Raw genomic sequence first — 6391 nt, 5'->3', positions numbered from 1 at the left:
GTGTTGTCTGTTCGCGTGTTTTCGACAACGTCCCGATACTTCGCCATTATGTTTCTTAACACGAGGCGTTCATCTGCGGTGAAAATGAACCGCGGAACTGCGGGCCGTTTCTTGGCGCGCTGGGAAGCGTCCGAAGCAGATGCCGACGGTGTCGTATCGAAGTCCGATACCTCATCATGGTCGAACATTGTGCACGCAAAAAAAAGGAAGGGCAGATACAAAAACACCTAAACACACACGAACAGTCGAACACGCGCAAGCACAAACACTGCAACAAAGCTGCACGAAGCGAGTCGGGAGCACAACAGACGAGAAACACGCGGCGAGCAAGGGGAAAAAGGGAAGAGGGACCGTAACAAAAATGCCGCGCCGGGCAGCTGCGACTGCTGCAGTTGCCAGACAGGTAAAGAAAACTGGTTATTTCTTCTAAAAGTACACGTTTTTTTATAGAAAAACAAAAAATATGCAGTTTATTTGTTTTTACCTTGCAGTTTACCGCTAAAATAGACAAAAGGATTTCTATATTATCAATTAGGTGGTGTTCTGTTTGCAGGAATTTACAATACTCTCAACACCAGCAGTTTCTTTCTCGTCCTCGAAAGCACTGGAGTGGAGGAGGGCAACTCGGCCAGCTCCTCGATGGAGGAATGTCCGAGGTGTGTTCAAGAAGCGCGACTGCTCCTCGGCCCGAGGATGAGCGCTCTCCTCCACTCCCAGGAGTGGAGGCGCAGCGTCGAGTGGAGGGTTGTTTGTGAATACGGCGGTTAGACCGACGGCGGACTGCGCTCGCAACGAGATCGCGTCCGTTCGACCCTTACTCGACTTCGCGCCCGTTCGAGGAGGCGGTCCCTTTGCATCGGGTCCGGGGGGACCCCTTCGTCACCGCGCCACGGCGCGCCTCTGCGCCTCGCCCGAAACTGCCGCGCACGAAACGCTTCCGCGCACCTGTCGCCTCCCCGCACCCCGCACGAGCGTGCCCCCTTCTCGCGCGGGCGTGCCCGGACAGGGCGCTCCCGTCTCTGCGTTTCTCGCAGCAGTTCGGCTACACGTACGCGGGCCAGCGGGCAACGCTTTGCCGCCCGTCCACACGGCCTCGTCTCCCGTCGGGACCGCGCTTTCCCTGCAGGTAATCCCTTCCTGCGGCGGTCGCCTTCGGAGGCCAGACGCTCTACGGCTAGCAGCCGCCGTCCCGAGTTAAGTCGTCTGCGCAAGGCGACCCGACTCGGCCGCTTGGAGCGCGGCTGAAGGGTTCGACCCACTCTCCTCTTTCGCAAAGTCTTTCGAGGGATCTTCGGCGTTTCGTACAGAGCCGTCCTCTTTGCCGACAAGGTAAAAACGAGTCGCCGGCCGCGCCATCCCCGGGCGCCGGCGTCTCTCTTGATATATGATCCGACCCTCAGACAGACGAACCCAAGGGAAGACCCAAGGGCGCAATGTGCGTTCGAAGAATCAGTGCTCAGTGTGTCCTGCAATTCACACCAAGTCTCGCAGCTGGCTGCGTTCTTCATCGACCCGAGAACCGAGTGATCCACCGCTTAGAGTCGTGCATTTGGTTTGTTCAATTCCGTACAGTACAACCAGGGTTTTAGGCACCGGGCTCCTCCCCTGGCCTCCCCGACTGCAGTTTCGTCCGACAATTCCACGTTCCAGCAGCCGTCCGTTCGGCATGCTTGCGCGGTGCCTCAAAGCCGAGGCGAGCAAGGTCTCTTCGAAGCTTGTGTGCGACAATGGCTTGCGCGTCGCTAGAGACGACGAGGCATTTGGCAACCCTAAGGCAGACGTGCACGGCGCTCTCAAGTTCCGGTCTTCGCTGGTGCCGTTTTTTTGCTCTTCACGGTTTGCTGTTCAGCCCGTTTTGTTTAAGCGGTCGCACGGGTCCGACGACCATCGGTTCACCAGGAAGCACACCGGTAACTTCGTCATCAATTGGGCAATAACACAGAGCTTTTGCGCCGTTCCCCGAGCACGTTTGTTCTGCCGTTGTGTTCGCAGCGACGTCACCCCCGGACTCCCAAGCAGCGGTAGCTCTGTGTGGACGGTTCTTTGCCGCCCACCGCTGCGCCCTCTTTGGGGAAGGGGTCATCTTTAGCTCAGAAATGCCCCTCGAGTCCGCCGCCCCAAGGGTGCGCCCTCGTGCTGCGCCCTATCCGACCATTTCGCCACATCATTGCTTCGCTTAAGAGACAGGCACCGCCTAGCCGTGGCTACGCAGCGCGTACTTGGACAGCCGCCAGACGGGCGTTCGTCAGACTACTCCCGCAACAGGAGTCCACCGGCCACAGTGCCATGGACGGCGTTTCGGTATCGCACCGGCAGACTACTCGAAGGCTGGGAAGGACGAAGCAGCAGGAGAACCCCGCTGCCGCAGGTGCGTTCAAAATGCGGGATTATAACCCCTCGTCCCTTTTTTCCCTGTGCCTCCTTTCGCCCCGCCGGCACGGCTTCAGACATCGCGCCCGCACTGCGAGACCTCTTGCAGCGGCCGTTCCTTATAAGTACTGGGCCGCACGCGTCCCGCCGCCCGCGCGTTGTTGCGAAGAGTTACTTTTCCGGAGCCGGCGAGCCGCGTTTCCTCTCGTACTCCGCAGCAGCCGCCGCTGTTCCCTTGGCGGCGGGCAAGCCTTTCCCTCGGCCAGCCTACCGACTCCGTCGCGACTCTCATGAGCCAGCGAGCCGCGTTTCCTCTCGTACTCCGCAGCAGCCGCCGCCGTTCCCTTGGCGGCGGGCCGGCCTTTCCCTCGGCCGGCCTACCGACTCGGTCGCAACTCTAACGAGAGCCAGCGAGCTGCGGTTACTTTCGTACTTCGCAGCAGCCGCCGCCGTTCCCTTGGCAGCGGGCCGGCCTTTTCCCTCGGCCAGCCTACCGGCTACGTTCGAGCCTCTCCGACAACGAGTGTGGAAGACCGAAAGCCCACCAGATTGGTGCGTTACGCCGTTCGAACCCACGGAAGCAGTCCGTCCGACATTCCCTTGGTGACGGACCTCCGCTGGGCGTAACAATTTTTGCGGAGATGCGGCATCAGAATCTCGCAACTCCGCGGTTGAGGCCTTCCCCCGCTTATAAGCGGGGGCGGCGCCGGGTGTGACAAGCACAATCCGGTAATGAACCTTCCGCAGGTTCGCCTACGGAAACCTTGTTACGACTTTTACTTCCTCTAAATGATCAAGTTTGGTCATCTTTCCAATAAACCGGCGAAACCGAAAGGCCGCGCCGGACATCGGTCCGAAGACCTCACTAAATCATTCAATCGGTAGTAGCGATGGGCGGTGTGTACAAAGGGCAGGGACGTAATCAACGCGAGCTTATGACTCGCGCTTACTGGGAATTCCTCGTTCAAGGGGAACAATTGCAAGCCCCTATCCCAATCACGAAGGAAGTTCCACGGGTTACCCAGTCTTTTCAGACAGGGATAAAGACACGCTGCTTCCTTCAGTGTAGCGCACGTGCGGCCCCGGACATCGAAGGGCATCACAGACCTGTTATTGCTCTGTTTCGTGCGGCTAGGAGCCGCTTGTCCCTCTAAGAAGATTGTTAGGTGCTGGGAACCCCGCACCTATTTAATAGGCTAGAGTCTCGTTCGTTATCGGAATTAACCAGACAAATCGCTCCACCAACTAAGAACGGCCATGCACCACCATCCACCGAATCAAGAAAGAGCTCTCAATCTGTCAATCCTCCCAGTGTCCGGGCCGGGTAAGTTTTCCCGTGTTGAGTCAAATTAAGCCGCAGGCTCCACTCCTGGTGGTGCCCTTCCGTCAATTCCTTTAAGTTTCAGCTTTGCAACCAAACTTCGCCCGGAACCCAACTACTTTGGTTTCCCGGAAGCTGCCCGCCGAGTCATTTGAGTAACTCAGGCGGATCGCTGGTTGGCATCGTTTATGGTCAGAACTAGGGCGGTATCTGATCGCCTTCGAACCTCTGACTTTCGTTCTTGATCAAAGAAAACATTGTTGGCAAATGCTTTCGCAGTAGTTCGTCTTGCGACGGTCCAAGAATTTCACCTCTAGCGCCGCAATACGAATGCCCCCGTCTGTCCCTTTTAATCATTACCCCGTATTCCAAAAACCAACAGAACAGAAACGGGGTCTTGTTCTATTATTCCATGCAAGTTTATTCAGGCGACTCACCTGCGTTGAGCACTCTAATTTTTTCAAAGTAAAAGCGCAGGCCTCCTCGAGACGCACCAAAGAAGGGCACCAAGAGAGGACCGGCATGATGTTCAGTCCGAGCCGTCGCATCGGGTAGATGCACTACTCGTCTGGAACTGAGATCCAACTACGAGCTTTTTAACCGCAGCAGCTTTAGTATACGCTATTTGAGCTGGAATTACCGCGGCTGCTGGCACCAGACTTGCCCTCCAATTGATCCTCGTTAAAGGATTTAGAGTGTACTCATTTCAATTACGGGGCCTCAAAAGAGTCCCGTATTGTTATTTTTCGTCACTACCTCCCTGTGCCGGGAGTGGGTAATCTGCGCGCCTGCTGCCTTCCTTGGATGTGGTAGCCGTTTCTCAGGCTCCCTCTCCGGAATCGAACCCTGATTCTCCGTTACCCGTAACAACCATGGTAGGCAAGTAACTTACCATCGAAAGTTGATAAGGCAGACACTTGAAAGAAACGTCGCCGGCTTATGGCCATGCGATCAGCACAAAGTTATCCAGAGTCACCACACAGTACGGGCAGAACCCGATGGGTCTTGGTCTAATAAAAGCGCCCGTCAGCCAAAGGCCTTCAGGCTCAATGCATGTATTAGCTCTAGAATTGCCACAGTTGTCCGAGTAGAAAGAAACGATCTAAGGAACCATAACTGATTTAATGAGCCATTCGCGGTTTCGCCTTATTTCGGCATGTACTTAGACATGCATGGCTTAATCTTTGAGACAAGCATATGATTACTGGCAGGATCAACCAGGTAGATGCATAGGCAAACCCTTGTCGCTCCTCAAGGGAGCCCTGTCACGGCCGATCGTGGCCCCGCTCACCCCTCGGCGCCCGACGCGCATCTTTTTCGCGGCAGCTCTCGCTGCCCGTACATCGTTCGAGCTCGCTGCGGCATCCGACCCGAAGGCCCGGTTATCACCGCGCGGCAAGAGCACGCGTCCTTAGGCAAAGCATTTGTAACGCGCCCACCAGTGCGCACGCGGCCGCTAGGGCCGCGGCGTTCAGGCACTGGACGGCGCTTGCTGCGCAGCCGAGACGGCCTAGCCGCCAGACGACGGGACACGCCCGCGTCTTCGGCGCAGTCGCACGGAATCGAGTCCGGGTAGCACGGAACACACTTCGTAACACGTGGGAACAGCGTCGTCCGACAACCAGCCCCTATCGCAGACGCGGATGAGGCTGCAGACGAATGCCGTGGGGCCCATCGTGCGCGCCCATCGGGCGGCATCGCGGCGCGCGCGTTTCGCGGCGCCCCGCGCGAGCCGAACTCGTGGACTTTGCCGTGGCGCTTGGCGCCGTGCTCGAGGCGCCTTCGCCGCAAGAGCCGCGCAAATCGTGCGGCACCCATCGGCGGCAACGCGGCGCGCGCGTTTCGCGGCGCCCCGCGCGAGCCGAACTCGTGGACTTTGCCGTGGCGCTATCGGCCCCTCTGTCGGTACCGCGGTTCCGCCGCGGGACCTGGCCAAATCGCGGGCGCGGCAGCGCGGCCGGCATCGCGGCGCACCACACGATCCATACTCGTGGGCTTTGCCGCCGCGCTAAACGCCGTACTCGAGACGCTTTCGGGGCAAGCGTCGCACAAATCGTGCGCGAACTCGTGCAAATTCCATGGGCCGAGGTCGCCAAATGCACAAATGCGCCTCCGGGGCGTCGAGAGGCGCGTTTCGGACTTCGCCGACGAAGCGCGCACTCTACGCCTCCGCGTCTGCAGCGGCGGTATGACCCCCTTATATATGCAGCGATAAGTACCCAGATCTGCGCGGGTCAGCCGGGGCGGCCTCCCTTGAACTGCTATAACTCCGCCGGGCGACGCACTAGAGCGGAGCAAAAGGTATCAAATTCTTCGTCTTTCCATGGGCTACACGCTGTTGTAAAAATTGTACGGCCCCGCCTAACGAAACGAACGCGAAGTTTGTAAATGTCGTTGAACACTGCCCGAGCCAGACAGCCTAAACGCCCGTATCTTCGGATAGATATAAAGCACAGAGGCGAAGAGGGTGGCAAAAGCTTCGCGCTTTCGCGCCAAGTAAGCCGATGCCAAATTCGCACGCCTCCGAGGCTTGATACGGCCGCCAAAAATTCCCAAACGTTACCGGGGCGAGGAACCCTTTGTGCAGGGGCGAGCGCTTATCGCTTGTATCTTTCGATGGTGCAAGAAGAGAGAGACGAATGTGGCACCAAACGATTTGCCGCTCCGAGACCTATCCTGCGATGGAAAAGTCGTGCGCCT

General features: G+C 57.9%; 2 non-coding genes across 2 annotated transcripts; both read right to left on the bottom strand.

Annotated features, from left to right (window-relative positions):
• Window positions 1-1390: 1390 nt before the first annotated feature.
• On the bottom strand, window positions 1391-1543 carry LOC144111688 (5.8S ribosomal RNA). Its single transcript, XR_013310145.1, has one exon. It is a non-coding gene; the product is annotated as a 5.8S ribosomal RNA (ribosomal RNA).
• Window positions 1544-3100: 1557 nt separating this feature from the next.
• Window positions 3101-4915, bottom strand: LOC144111585 (small subunit ribosomal RNA). The gene has a single exon (XR_013310111.1). It is a non-coding gene; the product is annotated as a small subunit ribosomal RNA (ribosomal RNA).
• Window positions 4916-6391: the final 1476 nt, after the last annotated feature.

This window comes from Amblyomma americanum, chromosome 11, assembly GCF_052857255.1.
Source record: "Amblyomma americanum isolate KBUSLIRL-KWMA chromosome 11, ASM5285725v1, whole genome shotgun sequence".
In the NCBI taxonomy this organism is placed as follows: Eukaryota; Metazoa; Arthropoda; class Arachnida; order Ixodida; family Ixodidae; genus Amblyomma; species Amblyomma americanum.
The sequence above is the reverse complement of the archived record's forward strand: the minus strand, read 5'-3'. Positions and strand labels throughout refer to the sequence as shown.